This window comes from Adiantum capillus-veneris, chromosome 8, assembly GCF_014529385.1.
Source record: "Adiantum capillus-veneris isolate H3 chromosome 8, ASM1452938v2, whole genome shotgun sequence".
Taxonomy (NCBI): Eukaryota; Viridiplantae; Streptophyta; class Polypodiopsida; order Polypodiales; family Pteridaceae; genus Adiantum; species Adiantum capillus-veneris.
In genome coordinates this window covers 18455301-18480998 of record NC_140938.1, presented here as the reverse complement: position 1 = coordinate 18480998, position 25698 = coordinate 18455301, and positions in this window count along the sequence as shown.

Here is a 25698-nt window from a genome sequence, read left to right as displayed (position 1 = left end):
AAAAATGTATTAGTCCCAATTCAAAACCGCATCAATTGAACTTGTTAATTCTTTGAGTTGTATTAATATGGAAGGATTGTTTGAAGATATATTGTCTGAAGTAGCAAAGAAATGTTTGCCTAGTAGAAGAACTCTTGAATCTTCTTCATTCAAAAATCCTATACTGATATAGTCAAAACTCACTTTGATATCCAAGGAGGAGAGTTTAGCGGAGTGAACGCTAAGGCAGTACATATGATTGAACACATCTTGTAGGTTGGTTCCTAGAATGCAAGATAATACTTGTGGAATGGTGCCCAGGTTGCAAGTTAGTCACTGCTTGTTTGTACCCAGGTTGCAGAGGACAATTTAGTTGTATGGGCAACTAAAGACATCGGGAGCAATAAATTCTGGCCAAGAGGAGTGAACTCTTGGGGTTTGGATATTAAATGAAGAAGAGTGGTATGTTGTTTTTCTTCTAGGAAAGATTATCTTGGTGCTGATTTGATAATGGTTGAAGGGATGTCTTAACGACCTTGTGATGGAAATCATAAAAAGGAACTTTGTGATAAACAACCATGTTGTAGTAATTAGAAAACAAGCAAAACAAAGTGTGAGTGTGGGGGCGGAAAGTGGGGACTAGCTTAGGTTTCCAATCAAGGATGGATGGTCTCATTTAGTCGAGAAACTCTCCGCTCCTCATTGATAGAAGAAGCGAAACTAGAGATTCATTGTGCCAAGAGTTGAGAAGTCCCAATTGTACGTGCCTCTGAAAATTATGGGAAAAAAGGTATTTGGGGTTTCTCTCTTTTGGAAGGTGAGAATTAGGAACGTTAGATTTTTGTGTTAGTTCATGATTTCCCAGCGAGGCATTGCTAGGAACCCTTTTCAATGGCTCGGCCTCAAGTTACTTGGTGACGAGAGTCTATCCATTAGAAATCTTGTCTATTTGACTATGCTTTTCTGAATCGATTAGGGCCTAGCAACCTATTAGGTACCGTCCTTTTGTGAAATGGATATGGTAACGGGGTGGGGACCTCACATGTGGTATTAGAGCCTAGGTTAGGAAACGGGAAAAAATCGTTATTGTTTGAAATTTTGGAAAAATGAATTGGAGACTTAAGTTTGAGAACTTACTAGCATCAATGTTTTAGGAATATCCCGACGTTGAGTATCACAAGTTCGAAACCTTTGAGATAATGTATTTATAGGCTTGTCGCTCTTCAAATTTTGCTTTTTGATGCAACATGATGAAGATTTTGATGAAGTCTTTCTCTCCTCCATCAACAAGAATCCGAAGGGGATGGGAACTTGCGAGTTATCCAACTTTACTATTTTGTTGATACTACTAGGGATGACTACACTGTCATCTCTGAAGATGGGCTTGACATGACCTTAAATGAATGTGTTTTCAATCAAGTGGTGAAAGTGATCCCTACTTATAGGATCAAATTAAACCCATTTTTGTCCCTACTATCTTTCCTCAAAATAAGAGTCTTGTATTCTATGAATCCCATAAAGATGTGTATAAAAGCTACTACACAAACGAAATAGTGGATTATAAAAACTTATCCACAAATACCTATCAACTATACCACTATGTCCCAGGAAATCCATCTCTAAGAATCATATAGCTTTTTAGCAGAGAGAGAGCTAACCTTTGTATACATCTTAATAGAATAAAAAGATGCTCACCTAGCTTCTTGATGAGATCTCAACTTTATACATATCTTGATATAAAGAAAGCTATGACATCTTGAATTTAATAAGTTATCCGCTTTTCAAATTTTGTCTTAAGCTGTGGAAGTTTAATGCACTTGGTATTGTGCTAAGTTTTAATCAAACCATCGACAAGCGTACTATTGCGTAGGTACCAACAAATGCTTTATACACGATCGTACAGGCCCAACCACCCACATTCAAAGACGATGGAACCCATGTCGAGCGTGATGCTGAAGCCTGGATTGAGGCAATGGAAGACTATTTCAAAGTTGCAGGGACCCAACCTGTAGACCAAACTATGCTTGCAATGTTTTGTCTTACTAGCAATGCAAAAATATGGTGGAAACAACATTGCAATGGCTTGGTTGTTTCAAGATCTTCTCAGTCTGGGAGGATATTAAAGAAGTGGTTACAACATGATATCTTCCACCCACTCATCGAGATGCCAAAATGTATGAGTTCTTTGCTCTAAAACAACTCCCTTACTGGTGGCAGAGTACTACTCCAAATTTGTAACCTTGCAAAGATATGCCCCAAAAAATTCCGTTGAGAAACAGGTAGCACAGTTCTGTCAAGGATTGAATCATCCCTTGGATACCTGTCTTGAAGCAGTGAGACCCACATCACTTCAAGATGCTCTCTTAAGGGCAACACCTCTGGCTAAAGAGATGGCTAAAAATTAGGGAAGAGGAAACTTTAGAAACCAAAGGGCCAGGCCAAACAATTGGAGCCCCAAACCTGCTAATCAAGCTTATCAACCTCGCCCTGTAATAGAAGCAACTACAATAGCTCAACCGCAACATCCAAATGTTCGTTGCTTTGAGTGTAATGCGTTGGTGAACGTCGCCTTCCAAGTCTTCTAAATAACGTTCAATTAACCCAATGGTCCCCTAACTAACCTAGACGTGCACTAATTTGCCATAATTGTGCGGCTTTCAAGTTTCTTTTAGCAATTTTCTGATTATGTGTTCGTATTTCACTTACTTTACTATGCTTCGTAGTCCAAATATATCTGCCCTCCCAGTTTCGTAGTCCAACTCTCTAATATGCAAGATTTCTCATGTATGCATCTCTAGATATGCTATTTATGGTTAAATTTTGAATTCTCATATACATTTTTTAATGGAGTTTTTAACCAAGATTTATCAACACGCAATCATTTCGACATTTACTTGATCACTAGAATTCAAAACTACACTTCAGAACTCACAAAACAAATCAATCACTTACTGGACTTCAGATTATTGAACATTGCAACTAGAATCACTGAATATATTTGCAAACTCTTCAATGAAAAGCACCAGAATAATCTCGTAAAATGTAAATTTCTATTGAAATTGCCAAAAACTGTCAATGATCTAATTTCCCTTCCCAAATGCCATCAATCATGCAACAATATGCAGCATTTCATTTCCAAGTATGATTTTAATGTAGATACATCTTCAAATGATCCAATTTATTCTCAATTATGGAACATAATTTATTTTTAAGTTTTTAATGCTTCTATCTAATATGTTTTTAAAGATTTTAACATTTTGTTAATGTCTGTAAGTATTAAAAAAACTAATTTTTAATGTTTATTTCATTGAATGAACTTGACTAACCACTGTTCTCTTCAATTTCTTCTGAACACTTTCATGCCTAGAATCCCGTTCAGCTTCGTCTCTTCTTCTTTGCTCATTCAAAAATCAGTATTTCGCTCTTTTTCTCTCTCAAATACCTCTCAGGTAATGATATGCATAGTATTCTCTCTCTCTCTCTCTCTCTCTCTCTCTCTCTCCTCTCTCTTCTCTCTCTCTCTCTCTCTCTCTCTCTCTCTCTCTCTCTCTCAACTTCTTGCGACCCTCACACACTATGGCGCTCAATAAAGGAATACTCTCTCTCTCTCTTTCTTACTAGCCACACATAGTATGTCTGTAATACAACTCTCTCTATACTACCCATAAACATACACACTCAAGCTCTCACTCACTTGCTATGCAGGGTTTTCTCTCTCTATCTTACTCTCTAGTAGCGCTACAATCATGAACGAAATCTCTCTCTCTTTCTTGCAACTACTTCGGGCCCTACTCTCCTCTCTGGCAACCTGTGGTGCCTCTAATTGACACACACACACACAGAGCAGGTAATCAGCGTTTTCTTATTCTCTCTCTAATCCACACAGGACACACACACACTTAGCGCTATAGAGAATTCCCCTTCTCTCACTAGCATTAACAGAACATCTTCTCTCTCTCTCTAACTAACACTCACACATACAGCGCTATTGCTCATGACTATCCCTGCTCTCGACTCCTTGCGGCCTCTCACTATGGCAACCATCTCTCTCTAGCGCTATACAGAGATAGCTTCTCTCTCTCTCTCTAATAGCACTATAACAGGAAACTAATCCCTCAATCTCTCTCTGTTCAATATCGTTACATATAGGTGACTATTAGTTTCTTCCTCTATCTTGAATCCTACACAGAGATACGCTCACATGTGGCCTAATCTCTCTCTGCAAACAATCAGCGCTATAGAGAATTCATTTTCTCTCTCTCTACTACAGACATGGGCTCTCTCTCTCTCTCTCTTTCTCTAACACTCTCTCCATATCTCTCGTTTCTCTCAACCGACCCCCCCTTTGGCGCACCTCTCAGCATGGCTCTGTTCGTATTCTCATCACTCTCACAGCTCCTCTTGCTTGGCGACCAAAATGGTGCCCCTTCGGCAGCAATCTCTTACTCAAAGCCTGCTCACACTGCCTCACCTTTCTCTCTCTAAAATGCTCCCTACAGGCAGCCTGCTCGCCACCTCCACTCGCATGGCCTGGTCTCTACGGATTCTATCATGGCATGCTTCAAAGCCTCATCATCATGGCCTCCTCTACCAAGTCGACCCTTCCCGCTTTGGGTCTGCCTCCTCACCACCTTTTCCCTTGGCGGCTCTGGCCTACCCTCGCTCTACCAACCTCCACACCTCGCAGCCCTGGAGGCTCTCCCTGCTCCATGCAATCAACACACAGACATGCAAGGGTAGCCCTCTTGGGCTCCCTTCTCCCCACTCACCTGGCGACAATCCCCCCTCTCGTCTTCTGGCTTCCTCGCCTCCTGGCAGTTCCCCTCTCGTGACGGCTTCGACCTGGCTCAATAGCCATAAAAAACCTTTATTGTAAATTTTTTATAAATACCTATAAGCCCTTATTCCCACTACACACAAAAAGTCACTCTCGAAATCCTGTCCAGCAACCTCGACTCGGCTCTCATCGACTCTCTCGACCTCTTCTCAGAAAACCCCATGGATTTGCACTACAGGGAAACCCTCTCTACATCTTCTTAATGATTCGAAAAATTATTTCGCAATGCAGTCATCAAGTGAGAAATCTATCCGACTTCGAATCACGCCCATCCTATGACTTCAATTTAACAGATTATTTTTACCGTAGATATTTTATGCGAACGAGTCAGGAACTTCCACCTCTACCATGTCAATAGGCCATAGCTATTTCCCAAGCACCTGTGTTGATAACGTAATGGTACTTAGCTAGAAAAGCAACTACCTACTTAAGATCGTACACCCACTTTCCTCGCAAAATACTTCAATTAAGATGCATCTCACTCATCAAACAACAATCAACATCTGCAGGCATTAATTAACATTTTTGTGATGATATGCAATTCAATATGCCTAAATGCACTTAACATGCCCATGCAGACCCCAAATTAATGTCAAAAGTTTACAATTTTGGTGTAGATTGATGGGTCTACAGTTGGGTCATTACAGGATCACTGTCCTAGAAGAAATGTAGCAACAATTGCAAATGCTATTCCTATAGCTCCAAATGGTAGAGGCCAACCTGTTCGTCATGGAGGGAGGAACATAGGAAGAGGTCTTGGAAGAGGAGCGTTGGCTCAAACTCATGCCATTATTATGGAAGAGCCAACGGTAGGAGACCAAGCTGAAGAGAGAGCAACTTTACATGCCGCTATTGACAACCCTAATGCTCTCCATCAATATGTAGTCATTCAAGCACAAGGATCTTATTAAGGTGAACAAATCTAATTCTTAATTGATTGTGGAAGCACACACTTTTTTCTCTCTCCTAAATGCATGAGGAAACTAAAACTAGAATAGTATCTTGCTCAAAGGCTAATTGTAGAACTAGCGAATGGAAAGGAAGTCCTAACTTAGCATACATCATGACAAGTAGAATTTGAACTAGGGGAAAACTCTACTTCTGCTCACTTTCGTACTTTACCTCTAGGAATATACGACGGGATATTGGGAATGGGTTGGTTGAAGCAAAACCAAGCTCATATTCACTATGCACAAGGTAGCTTTACCTTTACATATAAATTAGGGAATGAAGTTCTAGTTCAAGGGAGGAATGGGAAACCTAAAGCTCACTTAGTCAAAGCTAGTAGACTTCGTAAGGGTTTACAAAAGGGTCAACAAATCTATGCAATTAAATTTAACAAGGTAGAAGACACAGATTCAAACTTTCAACCTGAATGGTTGAGAGGGTATTCAAATGTGCTCCCTTAGGATCTTACAAGTCTTGCACCACCTGGAGAAGTTGATCACGAAATTACGACTATCCCTGGTTGTGAACCCGCTTCAAAGAGACCATATAAAATGTCACACGCTGAAGCAATTGAACTCAAAGGGCAACTTAGGCAGCTTATTGAGCAAGGATTTATCAAACCAAGTACTTCTCCTTGGGGTGCTCCAATCCTTTTCCAAAAGAAGAAGGATGGGTCTTTATTAAGACTTTGCATAGACTACCACGGGCTTAATCAAGTTACTGTTAAGAACAAGTACCACATTCCTAGGATTGATGAGATATTGGATAGGCTACACGGGGCTACAATCTTCACAAAGATTGATCTTCGCTCTAGATATTATCAGATAAGGATCAAAGAATCAGACATTCCAAAGATGGCTTTTAATACTAGGTATGGACATTATGAATTCACAATAATGTCTTCTGGTCTTACTAATGCTCCTGCAAGCTTCAATTGACTAATGAAGGATATTTTTAGACCTTACCTAGATGATTTTGTCTTGGTTTTCTTTGAAGACATCTTGATCTATTCCAAAGATGAGGTAGATCATGAAGAGCACGTCCGTAAAGTATTACAGCTCTTACGATAGTATGAGCTTTATGCTAAGAAGAGTAAATGTACCTTTTGTTCTTCCCAAGTCAGCTATCTTGGCTTTATTATATCTTCCAAAGGTATCTCAGTTGAACCAGATAAAGATAAGGACATCGTAGAATGGCCTCAACCTACTTCTCTCAATGAAATAAAGGGATTTCTTGGAATCATAGGATGGTATAGGATAATTGTAAGGATTATGCTCTCATTCCATCACCTTTAACAAAATTGCTAAGGAAAGGAATGAGAATTGAATGGAGAGCAAAATAGGAGGCCAATTTTGCAGAGTTAAAATGATACCTAGTATAAGTCCCAATTCTTAAACTTCCGGATTTCAGCAAGGAGTTTGATGTTATAACATATGCTAGCAAACTCGCTTTAGGGGGAGTCCTTAGTGAAGACAGTAGGCCTGTAGCCTATACTTCTCAAAAGCTCAGAGATCATGAGAAGAATTACCTGACCCATGACTTGGAACTCTTAGCAATTTTCCATGCATTAAAGCTATGGAGACGTTGTCTTCTCAGTCATAAATTTCAGTTAGTCACTAATCATAAAAGCTTGAAATGGATCTTTACACAACCCAATCTCAACATGAGGCAAAGAAGATGGATTAAACTTCTTCAAGAATACAACTTCGACATAAAATTTAGACTAAGGAAGGACAATGTAGTTGCAGATAGACTTAGTCGCAAAGTTTTCCTTAGTGCTATTTCTATACCTAATAATCCTATGTGGGAAAGAAAATGGGATGTTTTTTGAAGATAAGAGAAAATATACTAAAAAATCATCGTGTGAAGTCGCCATGGGTAATTTAGACGGAAAACAAGGGAAACTCTAGCAAAATTTCCAAAAATATGGGGACTTTGTAATTTCTTTGGAAGTTACTCGTATAAACGTGGGTCATTTATGCATAAATAGAGGTTGGTTTTAATTTAGTTGTCCCATAAAGGTCTCATAATAGATATTAAAAAAACACGAGGGAATAGTTGTTGACAAGAGGCTGGTAACAATTATGAATAACTAATGCTCTCAAGATGGTATAAGCCATTATTGGCTTCCTTGTAGATAGGATGGGATGGAGCTTGATTACTCCCATTCACCTCTTCTTTTTCTCTCTTTAACCCCCATATTTTCCATGAGTTTGATTTGGATTGTTATGTGAAGGTGATTTCCATACTCCAATCCAAGGAATAGACTCTCTCTTGATGGTGCTGATCCAAAAAACATAATAGAGAGCATACTTAACCAATGGAAAGCCTCGTCCATTTCCATAAGAAACTTCCAAAAAGGATGTTGACATGCCTCCTCAGCAAACCAGAAGTACCCATAAAAAAAACATGCCATGGCAACAAAAAATTCATAAAGAAAGGGATTTGCCTGATAGGAAGGCAGAAAATATACCCCTAATTTATACAAGGAGAGTGAGGGGTCTAGGGCTATGGGACATCAATAACAAGCAGAATGGGTTGTTTGGATACCTGTCTTCCCATCAAAGTAGCCCAAGTTCTAACTTGCTGCTTTTTTGTTGGATAGTAGCAGGTATATGCCTATTCTTTCTTGGCTTTTGGAGCTCGTTCAGTCCCCTACGAGAAACGGATGTACCAAGAATAAGTTCAATAATTTTAAAAAAACTTTCTTTTGTCTTGTGTCACTTGTTTATGTCATTTTTCTTGTGTCAAGGGTCAACATATGGTTCTTGAATGAAGGGATGTCAAATATAAGCTCTCTCTCCTTGTTTCCCGAGTTGTCCTTGGTCGGACAACCCCCATATACAGAACTTGACTTCATTTTTTTCTATTGCTTATCTTGGTGTATATAATCTCTTTCAGGTTGGTGTTGGATACTGTCATGAACACGTCTTGGCTATTCAGAGAAAAAATTACGTCCATATCCCCCCTATCAGCACCCAATGCTTACTTTCCTATTTTAAAGGAACTAAAATTTCATAAACGTCTTCTAGATTACGAGAAAAAGACGATACAAGAGCAGTAGCCTCTCTACATTGAGACAACTTTGATAAATGATTGATTGAAGATTCTAGCCTAGCAAGGAAAGACCCAACCCAATTGAGTAATGCTTTAGGCAATTTTTTAGCCTCCTTATGCTTTATTGATGCTCAGGACTTTGTTGATTTGAATTTTTACTTCTCTTCTTTGCCTACTATTGTTAACAAGTTTATTTCATTTACAACATCCCTATTCTACCACTTGAAATTAGACAGTCTCAAGAGGTTGTTAACCCTCTCTTGGATCTAAATCTCTTAAATCAGGATGAGAAGAATGTCCTAGGTTTCACAGATGACACACTATTCAATAAATAGAAAGATCTATGCCCAAGCATTTTTTGAAATAATTCTGCTTCTTCCTCCTACGAAAATTGAGCTTGATGCCATCTCTTTGGAAAATAGACTTTGGGACTTTGAGATCTTGAATCAGTTTGCTTCGTTCACCATTGAATCTTTAGCTCATCTTTGCAGTCGATCTTTGCAGTCGTCCCCGGAGGTTGTAGAACAATGCAAAACTTCAACCATGCCATCTAAGCATTTACTATCACAGGATAAGGCTTTTACAGTGATGAAAATAAAGTTATTAGACATTGATAACAAGAAGTGTTCTAATGCATCAATGGTAGCCGTACAATGGGACTATCACTCACAATGAAGAAAATGACATCCATAAATTCCTTAAAATCTATTGGAATACTTACAGGCCTTTATAAAGTGTAACTGCAAAAAAAATCCAAGATCCAGCTATCCTTAACAATTATATGGTTTGACACCTTCTGTGGTTTGTCTTTTGGAGTCTTCCAAGTTTTTTCCTTACTCTTCTGGAGACTTGCATAGGGTGTCTGCTTTCATCAGCTGGGTAACATTCTTTCCTATTGAAGTTTTGGCATGCAGTTGTGGTATTTTATGCTATTCATGAGAACTTATTAGATGCAGCCAAGGGCTTAGTATTATATACACCAGGGACACCATTTCTTCCTTAGGTACAACAACCGACCACTCAGACAAAACTATGACACTATTTTCAAGTCTTCCAAGAGTAAAGAGCAATTGAAAAGAATTGCTGGCACACCAAGAAATATGAGCTCATCTTCAAACAACAAAGTCAGTTTTGTGGATCAAATTTTTTTGGAGATACTCCAAGAATGCTGGAATATAACACGCACAATGGCCTAATTGGTTTAAACAAGCTGTTAATGTAAATAACCGATACATTCTGTGAGGTCCCCACCCTGTTACCATATCCATTTGGCAAAAAGTAGGGTACCTAGCAGGTTGCTAGGACCTAATCGATTGAGAATATCATAGTCAGATAGAAAGATTTCTAATGGACAAACTCTCATCACCAAGTAACTTGAGTCCGAGCCATTGAAAGGGTTCCTAGCATTGTCTCGCAGGGAAATCATGAACTAACACATAATCTAACGTTCCTAATCTCACCTTTCAAAAGAGAGAAAGCCCAAATTACTTTTCCCATAATTTTCAGAGGCACGTACAATTGGACTTCTCAACTCTTGGCACAATGAGTCTCTAGTTTTGCTTCTTCTATCAATGAGGAGCGGAGAGTTTCTCCACTATTGAGACCACCATCCTTGATTGGAAACCTGAGCCAGTCCCCAGTTTCCTCCCCGCGCTCACTCTTTGTTTTTCTTGTTTTTCTAATTACTACAACATGATTGTTCATACACATAGTTCCTTTTTATGATTCCATCACAAGTTCGTTAAGACAACCCTTTGACCATTATCAAATTTGCACACCAAGAAAATCTTTCCTAGAAGAAAAACAAACATACAACTCTTCTTCATTTTAAATATCCAAACCCAAGAGTTCACTCCTCTTGCAGAGAGTTTATTGCTCCCGGTGTCTTTACTTGCCCCTACAACTAAATTGTCTGCAACCTGGGTACAAACCCGCACTGACTAACTTGCAAACCTCGGCACCAATCCACAACTATTATCTTGCATTCTAGGCACCAACCCAATATTTGTTCAATCATCAGCATTGCCTTAGCGTTCACTCCGCTAAGCTCTCCTCCGTGAATATCAAAGGGAGTTTTGACTATATCAAGTGTAGGATTTTTGAATGAAGAAGATTCGAGAGTTCTTCTACTAGGCAAACATTTATTTGCTACTTCAGACAGTATCAACAAGTTCAATTGATGCGGTTTTGAATTGGGACCGATCCATTTTTTAAGGTGATTTTCTCCTTCTAATACTCATGATGCATTGAACAAAAAAGAAGTTTCTTACCTGTTCATGAGCAATAACATCATTTTGTGTGGGATAAGTGGCACATTCTCATTCATCGGGGACTTTCCTTTGCCTTTACCATCAATAATTCCGGCTTTGTGATCATGTGATCCACCATAGCGAGTTCTCTTGGGTGCCATCCCCACTACTAGATACTTAGCTTAACTTGAGAGTTATTAGATAAAGTTTAGAATCCAATGGAAGTAGGGTAAATGATTATAAGTGTTTTAATTCCAAAATAATATGGTACTCCACAAATCAAACCAAAAAACATATGCTTGCTTAATCTGCCATAACCTTATGATAAACATGCGTTATAACCCATACACCAATCTCATGATTAATCACTTATATCTACTTGCAAGATCAATCCATCATTTTAGTTGGACAAAATTCTTGAATATGATTAGATAATTCATGCAAACATTTAGGTTACATTGATGAAGAATTGTACATGCAGTCAACATAATTGATTATGTAATCAAGCAGTGAGACCTTCATTACTTTGCAATGTAGAGAAATTACCATAAAATAGGTATAATGATTGTTGGTTTCTGATTGAGGATAGGTAATAAAAGAGTATATAGTATTTGTTAATAGAGTATAAATTGGAAAGGATTCCAATTGAATGATAATATGGTAGTTATTGGAAAGGATTCCAATTGAATAGTAATATGACAGCAATTGGAAAGGATTCCAATTGAGAGAAAGGATCGATAATAACTTGATTTAATAATAGATTGAAATTACCCAAATGTGCTTTGGAGTTATTTATCCCTCAAAGCCTTGTTGAAGCTTCTCCAACTAGTAGCCACAGTAGCAGAGTCTCCCTATCTCCAATTTGTGTTTAAGCGAATGTCCTTTATATAGAGTTTGGAGGTTCCTTGTTGCCCAAATGAGCCCCATACCTCCTAGCTGGCCCCCTCTTGCTAAATAATGAGTGGAGGTGTCACAAGCTCCTACTTAGCCATTAGATCGAGGTGTCCTCTTTACCCTTTTGGGTGATACACCTCATGTAGTGCCCCCATGCTCATAGTCAATTATTCTATAAGAGATGGGTCCATGGATATGGGTCATTTGTGGGCATACATGGACATACATACACATGCACATACATGCCCATGCACATGCATACATATGCATACCTTAGACTTAGGAATTAATTTACTATAGCTAGGATGAAAAAACAATTTTTTAGAGGGAGCTTGGCTTATTAGAATTTAATTCTGAAAGTTGCTATTAAAAGACAATCTTGAGGATGACAATCTAAGGTGTTGGATGCACACGTGCTATATTTATAATTTTTGGAGCAGGTAGCTATTATATTGAAATTCAGGATGTGGTAGATGTTGACGAGATGATCGCGTTTAGGTGGGTGTAAGCTCCTCAAAACTTTCTATTTTTAAACGAAAATGAAAAAAAAAGTTAAATTTTTATTTTTGAAAATCTTACAACAATATATTTATCATTAGCTCATCAGAGGTGGAAAAACTGCTAATATTAGTAACTTCTTTTTATGACTAGAATGGCTTGATGTGTATTCCTTTACATGGGAATCCCCTCTCCAAGGGTGGTAGAGACCTTACATTCACCCCAACTTGAAGAATTGTGATGTCCTCATCTCAAAGTAAAGTCTGGATGATCTTTAAGGAAAGATGGTTCATCTTCCCACATTGCATCTTCTTCACAGAAATCTTTCTATTTGACGAGATGTTCGATGATGTTTCTATTCCTAAGTTTTCTCTCCCGTGTTTCTAGGATATAGTCATGTTGAAGCTCAAGGACTCCTTGGGTTGGAACAACTATTTGTTCGGAATCCAAAAGTTGATCAAGGTTAGGAACATAAGGTTTTAATAGACTAACATGGAAGACATCATGAATTTTGAGGTTAGAAGGAGGTTTTAGCTTGTAAGCTTGATCACTTATCACTTTGAAAATCTCATAGGGTCCATAGTATCTCGGGATGAGGTTCTTGTACCTTCCCAAGGATAGGTTGCTTTTCTTGGGCCTGACCCTAAGGAATACCTTGTCTCCTTCTTTAAAGATTCGATCTAATCTCTTCTTATCTGCATAGTATTTTCTATCATGAGTGGCTTGAATATCCTTACGAATCGCCTTGGTTTGAGCTTCCATGTATTCGAGCATTTGCTTTGAGGGCTTCTACCTTGATAGTAGGATCTGAGAAATTTAATGGAGCCAAAAATCTTGTCCATAAAGATCCTTAAATGGTGACATGCCTATGCTTCTATGGTCAGAGGAATTATAGTCATATTCTACCAAAGGAAGATATTGGATCCATTTCTTTGGTTCCTGTGAACAATATGCTCTAATAATTTCCTCAATCACCTAGTTTACTCTTTCAATTTGACCATCTGTCTGAGGATGATATGCTGTGCTAAAACACAGTTGTGTTCCAATGGCTTGAAAGAGTGAAGTCCAAAACTTTGAGGTAAATTTTGCATCCCTGTCGCTAACAATTCTCTTATGTAGTTCATGTAGTCTAAAGATTTCCTTTACAAAAATTCAGCTAATATCAAAGGCAGTGAAGGTAGTTTTTACAAGCATCAAGTGAGCTACCTTAGTAAGCATTTCATCAACTACAAATACTGAATCATAGTTCCAACAAAGGGTAATCCTGTGACAAAGTCCATAATGATACACTCCCATTTCATTTGAGGTACATCAAGAGGTTGAAGTTGTCCAGGTAGTTTGATTCTTTCAGTTTTAATCGGTTGGCAGAGATACATTGCTTCACATAGCAAAGAACATCCCCTTCTTTCCCGGGCTAGAAGTAGCTTGTTTTAATAGCGTTTAAGGTCTTTGCATACCCAGGGTGACCTGAAGCTGGGCTATCATGAGCCTCAAATAGGGTTGCTTTCTTCAGTGTTGGGTCCTTAGGTACACAAAGCCTTTGCCGAAAATCCCTCTTGAACAGAGTAATCCTTTATCGATATATTCTTTGTCTCAGGTGTTATGCCTTGTTGAATCTGCAAGGACAACTGCTGATAATCAAGGTCTTTCAAGGTTGTTTCCTTAATTCTTTCCCACATAGGATTATTAGGTATAGAAATAGCACTAAGGAAAACTTTGCGACTAAGTCTATCTGCAACTACATTGTCCTTCCTTAGTCTAAATTTTATGTCGAAGTTGTATTCTTGAAGAAGTTTAATCCATCTTCTTTGCCTCATGTTGAGATTGGGTTGTGTAAAGATCCATTTCAAGCTTTTATGATTAGTGACTAACTGAAATTTATGACTGAGAAGACAACGTCTCCATAGCTTTAATGCATGGAAAATTACTAAGAAGACATTATTGTGAATTCATAATGTCCATACCTAGTATTAAAAGCCATCTTTGGAATGTCTGATTCTTTGATCCTTATCTGATAATATCTAGAGCGAAGATCAATCTTTGTGAAGATTGTAGCCCCGTGTAGCCTATCCAATATCTCATCAATCCTAGGAATGTGGTACTTGTTCTTAACAGTAACTTGATTAAGCCCGTGGTAGTCTATGCAAAGTCTTAATAAAGACCCATCCTTCTTCTTTTGGAAAAGGATTGGAGCACCCCAAGGAGAAGTACTTGGTTTGATAAATCCTTGCTCAATAAGCTGCCTAGTTGCCCTTTGAGTTCAATTGCTTCAGCGTGTGACATTTTATATGGTCTCTTTGAAGCGGGTTCACAACCAGGGATAGTCGTAATTTCGTGATCAACTTCTCCAGGTGGTGCAAGACTTGTAAGATCCTAAGGGAGCACATTTGAATACCCCTCAACCATTCAGGTTGAAAGTTTGAATCTGTGTCTTTCCTTGTTAAATTTAATTGCATAGATTTGTTGACCCTTTTGTAAACCCTTACGAAGTCTACTAGCTTTGACTAAGTGAGCTTTAGGTTTCCCATTCCTCCCTTGAACTAGAACTTCATTCCCTAATTTATATGTAAAGGTAAAGCTACCTTGTGCATAGTGAATATGAGCTTGGTTTTGCTTCAACCAAACCATTCCCAATATCCCGTCGTATATTCCTAGAGGTAAAGTACGAAAGTGAGCAGAAGTAGAGTTTTCCCCTAGTTCAAATTCTACTTGTCATGATGTATGCTAAGTTAGGACTTCCTTTCCATTCGCTAGTTCTACAATTAGCCTTTGAGCAAGATACTATTCTAGTTTTAGTTTCCTCATGCATTTAGGAGAGAGAAATAAGTGTGTGCTTCCACAATCAATTAAGAATTAGATTTGTTCACCTTAATAAGATCCTTGTGCTTGAATGACTACATATTGATGGAGAGCATTAGGGTTGTCAATAGCGGCATGTAAAGTTGCTCTCTCTTCAGCTTGGTCTCCTACCGTTGGCTCTTCCATAATAATGCATGAGTTTGAGCCAACGCTCCTCTTCCAAGACCTCTTCCTATGTTCTCCCTCCTTGACGAATAGGTTGGCCTCTACCATTTGGAGCTATAGGAATAGCATTTGCAATTGTTGCTACATTTCTTCTAGGACAGTGATCCTGTAATGACCCAACTGTAGACCCATCAATCTACACCAAAATTGTAAACTTTTGACATTAATTTGGGGTCTGCATGGGCATGTTAAGTGCATTTAGGCATATTGAATTGCATATCATCACAAAAATGTTAATTAATGCCTGCAGATGTTGATTGTTGTTTGATGAGTGAGATGCATCTTAATTGAAGTATTTTGCGAGGAAAGTGGGTGTACGATCTTAAGTAGGTAGTTGCTTTTCTAGCTAAGTACCATTACGTTATCAACACAGGTGCTTGGGAAATAGCTATGGCCTATTGACATGGTAGAGGTGGAAGTTCTGACTCGTTCGCATAAAATATCTACGGTAAAAATAATCTGTTAAATTGAAGTCATAGGATGGGCGTGATTCGAAGTCGGATAGATTTCTCACTTGATGACTGCATTGCGAAATAATTTTTCGAATCATTAAGAAGATGTAGAGAGGGTTTCCTGTAGTGCAAATCCATGGGGTTTTCTGAGAAGAGGTCGAGAGAGAGTCGATGAGAGCCGAGTCGAGGTTGCTGGACAGGATTTCGAGAGTGACTTTTTGTGTGTAGTGGGAATAAGGGCTTATAGGTATTTATAAAAAATTTACAATAAAGGTTTTTTATGGCTATTGAGCCAGGTCGAAGCCGTCACGAGAGGGGAACTGCCAGGAGGCGAGGAAGCCAGAAGACGAGAGGGGGGATTGTCGCCAGGTGAGTGGGGAGAAGGGAGCCCAAGAGGGCTACCCTTGCATGTCTGTGTGTTGATTGCATGGAGCAGGGAGAGCCTCCAGGGCTGCGAGGTGTGGAGGTTGGTAGAGCGAGGGTAGGCCAGAGCCGCCAAGGGAAAAGGTGGTGAGGAGGCAGACCAAAGCGGGAAGGGTCGATTGGTAGAGGAGGCCATGATGATGAGGCTTTGAAGCATGCCATGATAGAATCCGTAGAGACCAGGCCATGCGAGTGGAGGTGGCGAGCAGGCTGCCTGTAGGGAGCATTTTAGAGAGAGAAAGGTGAGGCAGTGTGAGCAGGCTTTGAGTAAGAGATTGCTGCCGAAAGGGGCACCATTTTGGTCGCCAAGCAAGAGGAGCTGTGAGAGTGATGAGAATACGAACAGAGCCATGCTGAGAGGTGCGCCAAAGGGGGGGTCGGTTGAGAGAAATGAGAGATATGGAGAGAGTGTTAGAGAAAGAGAGAGAGAGAGAGCCCATGTCTGTAGTAGAGAGAGAGAAAATGAATTCTCTATAGCGCTGATTGTTTGCAGAGAGAGATTAGGCCCATGTGAGCGTATCTCTGTGTAGGATTCAAGATAGAGGAAGAAACTAATAGTCACCTATATGTAACGATATTGAACAGAGAGAGATTGAGGGATTAGTTTCCTGTTATAGTGCTATTAGAGAGAGAGAGAAGCTATCTCTGTATAGCGCTAGAGAGAGATGGTTGCCATAGTGAGAGGCCGCAAGGAGTCGAGAGCAGGGATAGTCATGAGCAATAGCGCTGTATGTGTGAGTGTTAGTTAGAGAGAGAGAGAAGATGTTCTGTTAATGCTAGTGAGAGAAGGGGAATTCTCTATAGCGCTAAGTGTGTGTGTGTCCTGTGTGGATTAGAGAGAGATAAGAAAACGCTGATTACCTGCTCTGTGTGTGTGTGTGTCAATTAGAGGCACCACAGGTTGCCAGAGAGGAGAGTAGGGCCGAAGTAGTTGCAAGAAAGAGAGAGAGATTTCGTTCATGATTGTAGCGCTACTAGAGAGTAAGATAGAGAGAGAAAACCTGCATAGCAAGTGAGTGAGAGCTTGAGTGTGTATGTTTATGGGTAGTATAGAGAGAGTTGTATTACAGACATACTATGTGTGGCTAGTAAGAAAAGAGAGAGAGAGAGAGTATTCCTTTATTGAGCGCCATAGTGTGTGAGGGTCGCAAGAAGTTGAGAGAGAGAGAGAGAGAGAGAGAGAGAGAGAGAGAGAGAGAGAGAGAGAGAGAGAGAAGAGAGAGAGAGAGAGAGAGAGAGAGAGAGAGAGAGAGAGAGAGAATACTATGCATATCATTACCTGAGAGGTATTTGAGAGAGAAAAGAGCGAAATACTGATTTTTGAATGAGCAAAGAAGAAAGAGACGAAGCTGAACGGGATTCTAGGCATGAAAGTGTTCAGAAGAAATTGAAGAGAACAGTGGTTAGTCAAGTTCATTCAATGAAATAAACATTAAAAATTAGTTTTTTTTAATACTTACAGACATTAACAAAATGTTAAAATCTTTAAAAACATATTAGATAGAAGCATTAAAAACTTAAAAATAATATTATGTTCCATAATTGAGAATAAATTGGATCATTTGAAGATGTATCTACATTAAAATCATACTTGGAAATGAAATGCTGCATATTGTTGCATGATTGATGGCATTTGGGAAGGGAAATTAGATCATTGACAGTTTTTGGCATTTCAATAGAAATTTACATTTTACGAGATTATTCTGGTGCTTTTCATTGAAGAGTTTGCAAATATATTCAGTGATTCTAGTTGCAATGTTCAATAATCTGAAGTCCAGTAAGTGATTGATTTGTTTTGTGAGTTCTGAAGTGTAGTTTTGAATTCTAGTGATCAAGTAAATGTCGAAATGATTGCGTGTTGATAAATCTTGGTTAAAAAACTCCATTAAAAAATGTATATGAGAATTCAAAATTTAACCATAAATAGCATATCTAGAGATGCATACATGAGAAATCTTGCATATTAGAGAGTTGGACTACGAAACTGGGAGGGCAGATATATTTGGACTACGAAGCATAGTAAAGTAAGTGAAATACGAACACATAATCAGAAAATTGCTAAAAGAAACTTGAAAGCCGCACAATTATGGCAAATAGTGCACGTCTAGGTTAGTTAGGGGACCATTGGGTTAATTGAACGTTATTTAGAAGACTTGGAAGGCGACGTTCACCAACGCATTACACTCAAAGCAACGAACATTTGGATGTTGCGGTTGAGCTATTGTAGTTGCTTCTATTACAGGGCGAGGTTGATAAGCTTGATTAGCAGGTTTGGGGCTCCAATTGTTTGGCCTGGCCCTTTGGTTTCTAAAGTTTCCTCTTCCCTAATTTTTAGCCATCTCTTTAGCCAGAGGTGTTGCCCTTAAGAGAGCATCTTGAAGTGATGTGGGTCTCACTGCTTCAAGACAGGTATCCAAGGGATGATTCAATCCTTGACAGAACTGTGCTACCTGTTTCTCAACGGAATTTTTTGGGGCATATCTTTGCAAGGTTACAAATTTGGAGTAGTACTCTGCCACCAGTAAGGGAGTTGTTTTAGAGCAAAGAACTCATACATTTTGGCATCTCGATGAGTGGGTGGAAGATATCATGTTGTAACCACTTCTTTAATATCCTCCCAGACTGAGAAGATCTTGAAACAACCAAGCCATTGCAATGTTGTTTCCACCATATTTTTGCATTGCTAGTAAGACAAAACATTGCAAGCATAGTTTGGTCTACAGGTTGGGTCCGTGCAACTTTGAAATAGTCTTCCATTGCCTCAATCCAGGCTTCAGCATCACGCTCGACATGGGTTCCATCGTCTTTGAATGTGGGTGGTTGGGCCTGTACGATCGTGTATAAAGCATTTGTTGGTACCTACGCAATAGTACGCTTGTCGATGGTTTGATTAAACTTAGCACAATACCAAGTGCATTAAACTTCCACAGCTTAAGACAAAATTTGAAAAGCGGATAACTTATTAAATTCAAGATGTCATAGCTTTCTTTATATCAAGATATGTATAAAGTTGAGATCTCATCAAGAAGCTAGGTGAGCATCTTTTTATTCTATTAAGATGTATACAAAGGTTAGCTCTCTCTCTGCTAAAATGCTATATGATTCTTAGAGATGGATTTCCTGGGACATAGTGGTATAGTTGATAGGTATTTGTGGATAAGTTTTTATAATCCACTATTTCGTTTGTGTAGTAGATTTATACACATCTTTATGGGATTCATAGAATACAAGACTCTTATTTTGAGGAAAGATAGTAGGGACAAAAATGGGTTTAATTTGATCCTATAAGTAGGGATCACTTTCACCACTTGATTGAAAAACACATTCATTTAAGGTCATGTCAAGCCCATCTTCAGAGATGACAGTGTAGTCATCCCTAGTAGTATCAACAAAATAGTAAAGTTGGATAACTCGCAAGTTCCCATCCCCTTCGGATTCTTGTTGATGGAGGAGAGAAAGACTTCATCAAAATCTTCATCATGTTGCATCAAAAAGCAAAATTTGAAGAGCGACAAGCCTATAAATACATTATCTCAAAGGTTTCGAACTTGTGATACTCAACGTCGGGATATTCCTAAAACATTGATGCTAGTAAGTTCTCAAACTTAAGTCTCCAATTCATTTTTCCAAAATTTCAAACAATAATGATTTTTTCCCGTTTCCTAACCTAGGCTCTAATACCACATGTGAGGTCCCACCCCGTTACCATATCCATTTCACAAAAGGACGGTACCTAATAGGTTGCTAGGCCCTAATCGATTCAGAAAAGCATAGTCAAATAGACAAGATTTCTAATGGATAGACTCTCGTCACCAAGTAACTTGAGGCCGAGCCATTGAAAAGGGTTCCTAGCAATGCCTCGCTGGGAAATCATGAACTAACACAAAAATCTAACGTTCCTAATTCTCACCTTCCAAAAGAGAGAAACCCCAAATACCTTTTTTCCCATAATTTTCAGAGGCACGTACAATTGGGACTTCTCAACTCTTGGCACAATGAATCTCTAGTTTCGCTTCTTCCATCAATGAGGAGCGGAGAGTTTCTCGACTAAATGAGACCATCCATCCTTGATTGGAAACCTAAGCTAGTCCCCACTTTCCGCCCCCACACTCACACTTTGTTTTGCTTGTTTTCTAATTACTACAACATGGTTGTTTATCACAAAGTTCCTTTTTATGATTTCCATCACAAGGTCGTTAAGACATCCCTTCAACCATTATCAAATCAGCACCAAGATAATCTTCCTAGAAGAAAAACAACATACCACTCTTCTTCATTTAAATATCCAAACCCCAAGAGTTCACTCCTCTTGGCCAGAATTTATTGCTCCCGATGTCTTTAGTTGCCCATACAACTAAATTGTCCTCTGCAACCTGGGTACAAACAAGCAGTGACTAACTTGCAACCTGGGCACCATTCCACAAGTATTATCTTGCATTCTAGGAACCAACCTACAAGATGTGTTCAATCATATGTACTGCCTTAGCGTTCACTCCGCTAAACTCTCCTCCTTGGATATCAAAGTGAGTTTTGACTATATCAGTATAGGATTTTTGAATGAAGAAGATTCAAGAGTTCTTCTACTAGGCAAACATTTCTTTGCTACTTCAGACAATATATCTTCAAACAATCCTTCCATATTAATACAACTCAAAGAATTAACAAGTTCAATTGATGCGGTTTTGAATTGGGACTAATACATTTTTTAAGGTGGTTTTCTCCTTCCTAATTACTCATGATGCATTGAACAAAAAAGAAGTTTCTTACCTGTTCATGAGCAATAACATCATTTTGTGGGATAAGTGGCACATCCTTATTCATTGGGGCCTTTCCTTTAACTTTTACCATCAATGGTTCCGGCTTCATGATCGTGTGATCCACCATAGCGAGTTCTCTTGGGTGCCATCCCCACTATTAGATACTTAGCTTAACTTGAGAAGTTATAAGCTAAAGTATAAAAATCCAATGGAAGTAGGGTAAATGATTATAAGTGTTTTAATTCCAAAACACATATGGTTATTCTACACATCAAATCAAAACATATGCTTGCTTAATCCTGCCATAATCTTATGGTAAACATGCGTTATAACCCATACATTAATCTCATGATTAATCACTTATATCTACTTGCAAGAACAATCCATCATTTTAGTTGGACAAAATTCTTGAATATGATTAGATAATTCATGCAAGCATCTAGGTTACATTGATGAAGAATTGTGCATGCAATCAACATAATTGATTATGTAATCGAGTAGTGAGACCTTCATTACTTTGTAATGTAAAGAAATTACCATAAAATAGGTATAATGATTTTTCGTTCTAATTGACGACATGTAAATAAGAGTATATAGTATTTGTTAATAGAGTAGAAATTAGAAAGGATTTGAATTGAATGATAATGTGTTAGTTATTGGGAAGGATTCCAATTGAATAGTAATATGGTTGTGCGCTCCTTGCCGCACTGTCGAAGCAAGGGACTTGCCAATACACCGTATGCGAGCCACAAACGGCTCCAAGCACACAACAAGACTAAACTAGCAAGCTCAAGAAAACAAAGGGTGTGTCACTCACCGCTCTACGCTCGCCTTCGTGGTGGATTCCTCGCCGCGATGAAGAAGAAGCTGCAGTCGTGCCGCGCTCAACCGCTTCGCCGCCGTCGTGCCTTCGTAATGCTCGATCGCACACACACTCTCCCTCTCTCTCTCTCTCTCACACACACACACAAGGAGGTGAAGAAGAAGAAGATGGAGATGGAGCAAGAGCACTCTTCAATTGCACAAATGAGAGAATGAGTAAAAATTAGGTTTAGTTGGCTTTTATAGGAGCTCACCCCATTCACACTTGGGCGCCCATGCTTAACCAACTAATCCTTGAATGTCCAAGTTAAAGTGCGCCTCTCATCGGCGATCACTCTACTTTCCCTATTGGTCCGACAAGCCCGGTACCTGACTCTAAATCATACATAATACACGTCCGTCGTAGGTGATGGGGTGTCGTGAGCCGTGAGGGTTAACATGCCCCCCTCCTGATGTAGATTCCGTCCTCGGAAGCTATTGAGTTGAAGCTGGTTCGTCGAGGTGGAAGAGCATTTGAGATGAATGTCCTTAGCCTTCTTCAGTCACTGCAAAATCAAACAACATTGGCACAGTAATTGCATTCTCTTAAAAAGCATATGCAGTTTTAGGTAGAACATTGATTGGTAAAAGAATTTCAAACAATTTGTTAGCAATGAACATTAAATTGCAATGTAATCAAATGCATAAACAGATGTAAAGGTAAAAAATTAAACAAAGTCTGGGGTCGCTAATATGACGGTCGAAAGGCACTAGAGATCGAATATTAATACCATGGGTAAGCTTCTTAATTTTCTGTGGTCAATTAAGTTGTTTAATCGCGAGAGCCAAGTATTCATGTTCAAGGGCTGACTAGAGGCTATATCTAGAAAACCTTGTAGTTAAGCTACCATAAAAGGAATTTCTCATGAAATCATCGCCTGACTGATTACTTTTTCTTTGACCCCCAAGGTCTTTTCACATTGATTCAATTATGATGTGTGTGCTTATTTTGTATGCCTTGGGTTTTGCTTTTCAAGGAAAAGCGCCCACACTGGGAACCTCTAGGGCTCTAGTACCATAGGCAATACATGTGAGTGAAGTACCAAATCAAGCTGAGATTTCTCTTCCAGCTTAAAATTTTACATTGTGGCACTTTGATTTTTTGTTTGTTCATTTTCATCATTTTAATTTTGTAACTTTGGGGGGTCATATAACACTGTTACCCTCCCCAGGCTCATCACATTAGTAAACTCCCTTTATAATACTTAAGCTAAAGGTCAATAGGTTCAAGCCCACTAGAAAGCCCTAGTACATTTCATACAATGCTGCCTAAATCGGATTAAGAACCTAAGTAACCATTGCTTATTAGGAAGGCATTCCCCATGGTATTAAGAGAAGATTTCTAATACCTAGCTTGGTCAAACTAGCTTAGTCGGACTGCTTGATTTTTACACCTAAACAAGTGATTATGACAAAAGATTGCATTGAATTAAATGTTGGATACTAAGCAAATGCACTGAATATTATGCTACAATCACAATCAAAGCAGACAAACATAGATGCAAAAGATAAGGGCAATGCTAATGGACAAGAAACACTGTTTGTGTTGATGGTCGCGCTTGATTTGAAGGTTCCATGAAGATCCAAATCCTATCAATAGCAACACGCTCCTGTACACACTATGAAACAAAAACAATACCTCTAGGAGGCACATCAGTGGGAAAAAGAGAACTTCGCTAATCACTCAACTCTAAAACAGAAACACTCCTATCGTACTAATCTTACCTACCTCCATCACTCAAGTGATGAGGATCAAAGGTGTTTTATGGCATAGGTTTCTGTTTCACTGTACCAGATGTGACATGTGTAGGTCTGAGTCAATGTTTTGACTTTAATGTGCATACTCGTTTGCTAATTGCTCTTGCTCTTTTTTTTTCTTTTTTTTTGTGAGTATAAAGCTATATATATACATTCCCTAAGATTGGAGATTAAGAGGTCAGGGAAAAAGGTTGAGAGGGAAACAAGTGAATGATGACTGTCAGCAAACACTCCCCCCTTCCTTGGGTAGATCATACCGTTTGAAATGAGCTTGTCACCCTTTGAAACCAATTGTTCCAGTTGGTAATAGGTGAGGATTTTTGCCAGTAGTTTGCTATTACCCTAGGTGCCTCGTCAAGTTGTAAGGGTGGTAAGGTACTCTCCCAGGATCGAACTTGAAGTGGTTCATCAGGTGATTCTTGAACACTGGGAGGTGTGGATTCTTTTGTAGCTTCATGGAGGTCCACTACTATAGATGGAGGCTGCGTAGAAGCTTTTACCTCTATGGATGTATTACATGATGAGCTAGAATCTTCATGGGACTCCCCCCTTCCTGAGCTAGGTGGAACAAATCGTTCTTTCTTTGGTACCCAAACTAGCTCGGGAGCGGGTGTGTAGCATTCTGTGATTTTTTTCTTTCCATGATCATTGATTCGTTTTGGAGCTACGGGATTGGGCTCACTTGGGTCAGGTGATAGGTAAGAGCACAATCTACGTTTTGGCACCCAGATTTGATCATTTCCTTGATAGTAGCCTTGGGCTTCCAATAGTCGTTTAGGGATCCATCGCAACATTTCTTACTTTTTGGGAGCGAGTGGTACGTTTCTTACTAGGTTTCCGTTTTTTTTGCATCAACCATGCTCACTACAGAGGTTTTAGGGACCCACTTGTATGTTTTCTCTATTATATTAGGATGGTTCTTGTGTGTCTCAAGCTTTCTTTCAACTACATTAGTTGAAGCTCTAGAGAGTTGGGCTATGGGGACGTATGGTTCAACCTCCTGGACATGCAATGTCTTGGGTTTTATTTCCTTGGGCAATATCTCAGGGACTATGGCTTGAGTGGTAGGGCCAAGAGTTGGTTTTTGCGTTGTAAACACCCCAGTCCCCCAATCAATAGTGCATTTGGTGGCTATCATCACGTGCGGCCTAGGTTTATATTACCCTCCATAGTTCCAGTAGGCATGACCAAAAAGTCTTGAGCTACCACCCCATTGTCATAACTGACAGAAGTGTGCCAGATTCCAAAAACCGTAGTTTTTTTCTTGTTGACACCCTTGACTTGGATAATACTCTCAGATAGAGGTGGCTTCCTAACTGACACCACACCCCATAGGATAGCAGATTGTATTTAGCACCCGTGTCCAATAAGGCGTTATATAGCACTTTTCCATAGGCACTATTTAACTCAATGGGGTATCGTAGAGGTGTGTCAGAGTCCAACCCATCCTCTTCGTGTGCTTCATTTGCATTGGTTCCGAGCGAGTAGCTCTACCTAATGTTTCCATCAACGGCTAAACATACTAGTACTAGGCTGTGGAGCTTCGGGAGGTGCATGGCCTTCTCTCACAGTGTTTTGGTTAGGGTATGCTTCCATGATTTCTGAGTCGGAGGAGGAATCACTAGCGGCTATTTTAGGGTCTTGGGTGGTGCTACCTTGTGTCCCGCTGAGGGTCAAGAGCTTATCGTGGATGGGTAATGGGGTGTCCGTATGAACAGAGGCACCCTCAATATGCTCGTGTTCTAGCACCGCCCAGAGCGTAAGTGCATGTGCTTTTGATACCCTAAGGTGTCAAAAAGCTGCTTTAGGAGGCCTTGTGACTAGTTTTTAGCGTGTTTTTTGTTTGTTTTTTTGCTAGATTTTTTTGAGCGTGTCGTGGAATGGGCCGTGTGATAGCTCGAAACGAGCGTATCGGTCAGAGGGTCGTGCCGTGCTTTACAGCCCTCCGTTTGGTCACTCTA